This window comes from Macaca nemestrina, chromosome X (genome assembly GCF_043159975.1).
Source record: "Macaca nemestrina isolate mMacNem1 chromosome X, mMacNem.hap1, whole genome shotgun sequence".
In the NCBI taxonomy this organism is placed as follows: Eukaryota; Metazoa; Chordata; class Mammalia; order Primates; family Cercopithecidae; genus Macaca; species Macaca nemestrina.
The window spans coordinates 25,339,322-25,347,792 of NC_092145.1; the positions used below are offsets into that span (position 1 = coordinate 25,339,322).

Consider the following 8,471-nt stretch of genomic DNA (forward strand, 5'->3'; position numbering starts at 1 on the left):
ATCCCAGCTACTCGGGAGGCTGAGGAAGGAGAATCGCTTGAACTTGGAGGGTGGAGGGTGCAGTGAGCCGAGATTGCGCCACTGCACTCCAGCCTGGGCGACAGAGTGAGACTCCATCTCAAAAAAAAAAAAAAAAAAAAAAAAAAAAAAAAAGCTTATTACAAAGCATAGGATAGGAACACAGAGAAATGGAATACAATGAGAATCCAGATATAAACCCACACATCGATGGTCAAATGATTTCTTTTTTTTTTTTTTTTTTTTTTTTTTTTGAGATGCAGTCTTACTCTCTTGCCCAGGCTAGAGTGCAGTGGTACAATCTCAGCTCACTGCAACCTCCACCTCCCTGGTTCACGCGATTCTCCTGCCTCAGCCTCCTGGATAGCTGGGATTACAGGCATGTGCCACCACGCCCAGTTAATTTCTGTATTTTCAGTAGAGATGGGTTTCACTAAGTTGCCCAGGCTGGTCTTGAACTCCTGACCTCAAGTGATCTGCCTGCTTCAGCCTCCCAAAGTGCTGGGATTACAGGTGTCAGCCACTGCACCCGGCCTATGGTCAACTGATTTTTGATGAGGGTGTCATAACCACTCAATGAGGGAAAAAAATCTTTTCAACAAAAGGCTCTGGGAGAAATGGATATTCAAAAGCAAAAGGAGAATTTTGTCCCTTACCTCATACCATAATCAAAAATTAACATAAAGAGGATTCAATATCTAACAATAAGACTTAAAACTCTAGAAATCTTAAAAGGAAATATAGATGTAAATCGTTGTGACCTTGGATAAGGCAATGGTTTCTTTTTTTCTCCTTTGAGACAGAGTCTTGCTCTGTTGCCCAGGCTGGAGTACAGTGGCGCAATTTCGGCTCACTGGAACCTCTGCCTCCCACCTCAGCCTCCCAAGTAGCTGGGATTACAGGCATCTGCCATCATGCCCGGCTAATTTTTGTATTTTTAGTAGAGACGGGTTTTCACCATGTTGACCAGGCTGGTTTTGAACTCCTGGCCTCAAGTGATCCACCTGCCACCTTGGCGTCCCAAAGTGCTGGGATTACAGGCATGTGCTACCTTGCCTGGCCCCAAAATTTAACCGGGTGTGATGGCAAGTGCCTGTAGTCTCAGATACTCAAGAAGCTTAGGTGGAAGGATGACTTGAGCCCAGGAGGTGGAGGTTGCATTGAGCCAAGATTACTCCACTGCACTCCAGCCTGGACAGCAGAGCCAGACCCTGTCTCAAAAAATAATAATAATAATTTAAAAATGGATAAAATACTTTGGAATAAATTTAACCACGAAAGTACAAGACTAGTACTTTGAAAACTAACAAATACTGTCTAAAGCAATTAAAGGAGACCTATATAAATGGAAAACCATACCAGTTTCATGAACAACAATACTTAACATTGTTAGGATAGCAATAGTCCTCATTGATCTACAGTTGAAATGGAAGGCGTGTAAAAATACTAGATGCTGTTTTTGGCAGAATGAACAAATTGATCCTAAAATTCATATGGAATTGCAATGGACCCTGAATGTCCAAAAAAAAATAAAAGTCTGGGAAAAGAACAAAGTAGAAGAACTCAGTTTCTGATTTCAAAACTTACAACACAACACCTCTACGAAACTACAGTAATCACAACCTTATGGTCCTGCCATAAGCATAGAAATACACAGTGTTAGAACAGAACAAGGGTCCAGAAATCAGCCCATACATCGATGGAAATCTGATTTTTATGAGGATGCCACAATCATTCAATAGGGAAAAAGTCTTTTCAACCAGTAGTTCTGGAACAACTGAATATCCACATGTGAAGAATGCATTTGGCCCCTACCTCATACTATACAGAAAAATTAACTCAAAATGGATCAAAGACCTAAATGTAGGATCTAAAACCAGAAAATTCTTTAAAGGAGTGCTCACTTCGGCAGCACATATATTAAAATTGGAACAATACAGAGAAGATTAGCATGGCCCTTAAGCAAGGATGACACAATAATTTGTGATGCATTCCGTATTTGGGGGATTTTTGGTGCAGGGACAGGGAATAAGAGCTTGCTCTGTTTTTACTACTGTTATTATTTTTTAAATAATAAAAGTTTTACAAAGAAAATTCTTAAAAAGGAGCATAAATGCAAATAATTATGATTGTGGATTAGGCAACAATTTCTCAAGTGTGATACCCAATGCTGAAGAAACAAAAGAAAAAACATGAATTGGACTTAATTAAAAGTAAAAATATTTGTGCCTCAAAAAATATTATCAACAAAGTGAAAACACAGCCCATATAGTGGGAGAAAATGTTTGCAAATTGTAAGTCTCATAAGACTCTACTATGAGAATATATAAAGAAATCTCTCAACTCAAACACAAAAAGAAAAACAGCCCTGTATAAAATGGGTGGAGGGACCAGGCGCAGTGTCTCATGCCTGTAATCCCAGCACTTTGGGAGGACAAAGTGGGCTGATCACCTGAGTTCAGGAGTTCGAGACCAGCCTGACCAACATGGAGAAACCCTGTCTCTACTAAAAATACAAAATGAGCTGGATGTGGTGACGCACACATGTAATCCCAGCTTCTTGAGAGGCTGAGGCAGAAGAATTGCTTGAACCCTGGAGGCAGAGGTTGCAGTGAGCCAAGATCACGCCATTGCACTCTGGCCTGGGCAACAAGAGTGAAACTCCGTCTCAGAAAAAAGGGTGAAGGACCCAATTAGACACTATTCCAAAGAAAATATACAAATGGTAAATAGATACATGAAAATATAATCAACATCATTAGTCAACAGAGAAATGTGAATAGAAACTGCAGTGAAATACCACTTCACACCCACTAGGATAGCTATAATTTAAAAAGAAATAAAACAACAAGTGTTAGCCAAGATGTGGAAAGTTTTGAGCCATCCTACAATCCTGTGAGAAATATAAAATGGTACAAGTGATGTGGAAAACACGTGGCAGTTCCTCACAAAGTTAAACATAGATTTACCATGTGACCCAGAAATTCCACTCTTAAGAACATACCCAAGAGAATTAAAAACATATGTTTACACAATAACTTATATACTGATGTTCATAGAAGCATTATTTATTTATTTATTTATTTTGAGACAGAGTTTTGCTCTGTTGCCTAGGCTGAAGTGCAGGGTATTATGCAATCACAGCTCTCCGCAGCCTCAAACTCCTGGGTTCAAGTGATCCCCCCACCTCGGCCTCCAGAGTAGCTGGGACTACAGACAAATGTCATTATAGCTGGCTAGCTTTTTCTCTTTCTTTCTTTCTTTCTTTTTTTTCTGTTGTAGAGACAAGGTCTCACTATGTTGCCCAGGCTGGTCTCAAACTCCTAGACTCAAATGATCCTCCCACCTCGGCCTCTCAAAGTGCTGGGATTAGAGGCGTGAGCCACCAGCATTGTTCTCAATACAGAAAAAGTGGCAACAACCCAAATGTTCATCAATTGATGAATGAATGAACAAAATGAGACATACACATGTCATGGAATATTATACAGCTATAGAAAGCAATGAAGGTGAAGGACTGCTAATGCTACCAACAAGGGTAAACCGTGAAAACAATATGTTAAGTGAAGGAAGCCAGGTACAAAAACCTATGCATTGTATGATGTCATTTATAAGGAATGTCTGGAATAAACAAATCTATAGAGACAAGAAATAGATTTGTGATTCATTAGAGCTGTGGAATGGAAGAAGAGGGCAATGATACCTAAAATATATGGGGTTTCTTTTGAAGCAATGGAATGGTGCCATAAAAAAACTGTGGTTATGGTAGTATATTTGGAACTAAACAAAAGTAATTAAATTTTACAGCTTAAATGTGTCAAATGTGTGTATTTGATTTATCTGCCAATAAAGCTGTCTTTAAGCCAGTAGTATTTCTATATACTGGCATTGAATAACCTGAAACAAAAATTAAGAAAATAATTTCATTTAACTAAAAATGGAATAGGGCCTGGGCATGGTGGCTCATGCCTATAATCCCAGCACTTCAGGAGGCTGAGGCAGGCAGATCACCTGAGGTCAGGAGTTCGAGATCATCCTGGTCAACATGGTGAAACCCTGTCTCTACCAAATATACAAAATTGGGCAGGTGTGGTGGCGGGTGCCTGTAATTCCAGCTACTCAGGAGGCTGAGGCAGGGAGAACTGCTTGAACTTGGGAGGTGGAGGTTGCAGTGAGCTGAGATTGCATCACTGCACTCCAGCCTAGGCGACAGAGCAACACTCCATCTAAAAAAAAAAAAAAAGTACCTAAATGGATACCATTAACCAAGGAAGTACAAAGCTTGTACATGGAGAGGTGCAAATATTTTTTTAAAGTAAAGAAGATGCACATAAGGAGAAACGCATTGTGGTTTCTTCTTGGGACTAGAAGAATTAATATTAAGATGGCAATATTCCAAAATCTGTCTACATATTGAATGCAAGATCTATAAAAATATCACCAGCCTTTTTGCAGAAATGGGTGAGCTGATCCTAAAATTTACATGGAATTGTAAAGATCACTGAACAGCCAAAAATCTTGAAAAAGAGAAACAATGTAGGAGGATACACTTTCTAATTTTAAAGTGTACCTGAAAGCTGCAATAATCAAAACACTGTGGTCCTGACATAAGGATAAAAAAATAAACAGATTGGTGGGATACAATGATTGTCCAAGAATAAACCCACACATATGTAGTCAAATACTTTTTGATGGATAAGGTTTCCATGTAAATTTAATCTGGGCCGGGCACAGGAGCTCACGCCTGTAATCCCAGCACTTTGTGGGGCTGAGGCAGGTGGATCACCCAGGGTCAGGAGTTCGAGACCAGCCTGAACAACATGGTGAAATCCCATCTCTACTAAGTACAAAAAATTAGCCGGGTGTGATGGCGCATGCCTGTAATCCCAGTTACTCAGGAGGCTGAGGCAGGAGAATCACTTGAACTTGGGAGGTGGAGGTTGCAGTGAGCCAAAATTGCACCATTGTACTCTAGCCTGGGCAAAGAGTGAAACTCCATCTCAAAAAAAGATAAAAGAAAATTTAATCTGGAAAATATAGTCTCCTCAACAAACGGTGCTAAGACAACTGGATAAATACATGCAAAAGAATGACATGGTCCCCTACCTCAGAATGCATACAGAAATTAACTCAAAATAGATCAAAGAGTTAAATGTAAGGCCTGAAAACATGGAAATCTTCGAAGGAAACATGGTGTAAATCTTCATGATCTTGGATTAGGCGACAGTTTCTTCAATATAACAAAATCACAAGGAACAAAAGAAAAACTAGATGATTAGCATTCTTCAAAAAAAAAACTCTAGGCCTCAAGGGCAATATCAAGAAAGGGAAATACCAAAAGTGGGAAAGGAGAAGGAGGAGAGGCAGCCTCCCTGGCCAGAATTGGCTGGGAGCCAGGAGTGACTTCCCAGTGCAGGGAAGGGGTGAGTAAGAGTCTACCAGTGACCCACATCCCCAACATGGAACCATGCAATCCTGGCCACAGAACTCCTTGTCCCTCCCAACCTCTGAAACTAACATAGGAAGCTGCTGGGAGACTGTGGGTCAGAATTGTTCCAGGGAGGGAGATCATACTGGGTCCCATACCCTCGCTGAGACCTAAGCAGCTACAGTCAGGCACCGTTTTGAAAACTAGCCTCTGGCAACTGCATGTGGTTATGGTAGTATATCTGCAAGTAGGCAAAAACAATTAAATTTTACAGTTTAAATGTGTCAAATGTGTGTGTATTTGATTTAGATGCCAATACAACTGGGGGTTTTGGGTGTTTTTTTTTCTTTTTTTATTATACTTTAAGTTCTAGGGTACATATGCACAATGTGCAGGTTTGTTACATATGTATACATGTGCCATGTTGGTTTGCTGCACCCATTAACTCGTCATTTACATTAGGTATTTCTCCTAATGCTATCCCTCCCCCTGCCTTTGACAAACCTGACAAAAACAAAAAATGGGGAAAGGATTCCCTATTTAATAAATGGTGCTGGGAAAACTGGCTAGCCATATGTAGGAAGCTGAAACTGGATCCCTTCCTTACACCTTATACAAAAATTAACTCAAGATGGATTAAACACTTAAATGTTAGACCTAAGACCGTAAAAAAAGAAAAAAACAAACAAACAAAACAAACAAACAAACAAAAACACTGGAAGAAAACCTAGGCAATACTTTTTTTTTTTTTTTTTTTTTTTTTTTTGAGGCAGAGTTTCATTCTTGTTGCCCAGGCTGGAATGCAATGGTGCGACCTCAGCTCACTGCAACCTCCATTTCCCAGGTTCAAGTGATTCTCCTGCCTCAGCCTCCTGAGGAGCTGGGATTACAGGCGCCCGCCACCACGCCTGGCTATTTTCTTGTATTTTTAGTAGAGACCATGTTGGCCGGGCTGGTCTCGAACTCCTGACCTCAGGTGATCCACCCACCTCAGCCCCACAAAGTTTCTGGGATTATAGGCATGAGCCAACGCACCCAGCTCAAAGCTGTTTTTTCTCTTTTAAGCCACTAATATTTCTAGATACTGGCATTGAACAACCTGAAACAAAAATTAAGGAAATAATAAGTCTTGGAAGTGCTGGGACTGAGGTATTATGGAAACTTGGGCTATCACTGCTGAGATGTGGGAGTGAGCTGGAAGTTCTGCTGCAACCAGGGTTAGGAGGTGACTAATACCTGGGCAGCAGCGGCTGGTGCTGGAATCTAGGACAGGGACATAGGCAGGACATGAATTGCTGCTGGGACTTGGTCACAAGCTGACAGTGGTCTCCTACAGCCAGGGGTAGGGGAATGGGGGAGTTGAGCCCCACAGGGACTTGGGTGTGAAGGAAATACACATTCTCTATTCCTCAGCCCAGGCTATGACCACTAAGGGAGGCCCCTCCCTCTCCAGTAGCAGAGCCTCTGCATAGCTGCTACCACCCCTCACTCAAGCACTACAGATGGGGCCTGAGGAACTTCCTGCCCCTGCCCTCCATAGCTGATGCCTACTGTCACCACTGGGGGACCTCAGCACAACATTCTTAGCCCAGGTTTTCCCTCAATCCCCACGAGACAGAGGACATAGCCTGAGGTCCCAGGAATTGCCAAACTCAATCCAACACCTTGGACACCTGAGCACTCCTCCTGGGTGCCTGACGTTGGGTTTAAACTCCCAGCTGCTACCACCTCAGCTGGCACCTACCTGCAGGCCTGGAGACTGTCCTACCAAGCCAATTGCAGCCACCACCAATATCAATGCACACACTTTGTGACCCAGAGAACCATTTCACCATTGCTATTCTTATTGCTCAAGCCACACCAGCTGCCCAGAAACCTGAGAACTCTCCAACCTGCCCAGTCCACTGCTTCCAGTACTGGAATCTGATCAAGCCGCCCTAAGGCGAAAGAATAGACCTGCCGGTAACTCCCAACAAAGGCTCCAGCGCACTCTGCCCTGCAGCACAAAGATAGGTTCACTCAGCCCGCTACCGCCACTACTGTGCCCTGAAGCCTGGCCCGCCTGCCGTCTCAGTCCCCAGCACAACTTCACCACAGCCTCCACTAATAATCACACCCTCACCCACCGAGGAAATCACAGGTACTACTAACACTGTTTACAGCCAAAGAAATCATACAGAGACTACACTACTGCATGCACCCAGAATCAAAGCTGAAGTACCCTACTGAAACAACATCATACATATATCTTCAGGAAAAAGTCCTCCCCCATGAAAGTAAATTTGAAAATAGCAAGAAGTGAGAATAGTTTGGAGGGTCCTCAGAAAAACTAAAAATAGAGCTATGATACAATCCCGCAATCCTACTGCTGGGTACATACCAAAAGAAAGTAAATCAGTATATTAAAGAGATATCTGCACTCCCATGTTTATTGCAGCACTGTTCACAATAGCTAAGATTTGGAAGCAACCTAAGTGTCCATCAACAGATGAATAGATAAAGAAAGTGTAGTAAATATACACAATAGAGTATTATTCAGCCAGAAAGAGGATTGAGATCCAGTCATTTGCAACAACATGGATGGAACTGAAGGTCATTATTTTAAGTGAAATAAGCCAGGCACAGAAAGACAAACATCACACGTTCTCACTTATTTGTGGGCTCTAAAAATCAAAACCATTGAACTCATGGAGATAGAGAAGGATGGTTACCAGAGGCTGGGAAGGGTAGGGGGAGTGGGTGGGAGGTAAGAATAGTTAATGGGTACAAAAAAATAGTTAGAAAGAATGAGTAAGACCTAGTATTTGATAGCACAACAAAGGAACTATAGTCAATAATAATTTAATTGTACATTTTAAAGTAAGTAGTAGAGTATAATTGGATTATTTGTAACACAAAGGATAAATGCTAGAGGTGATGGATACCCAATTTTCCATGATATTATCACTATGTGTTGCATGCCTGTACCAAAATATCTCATGTACCCCATAAATATATACACCTACTATGTATCCACAAAATTAAA

General features: G+C 41.6%; 1 non-coding gene across 1 annotated transcript; it reads left to right on the forward strand.

Moving 5' to 3' along the window:
• Window positions 1-1,914: 1,914 nt before the first annotated feature.
• On the forward strand, window positions 1,915-2,021 carry LOC112426585 (U6 spliceosomal RNA). The gene has a single exon (XR_003017964.1). It is a non-coding gene; the product is annotated as a U6 spliceosomal RNA (small nuclear RNA).
• Window positions 2,022-8,471: the final 6,450 nt, after the last annotated feature.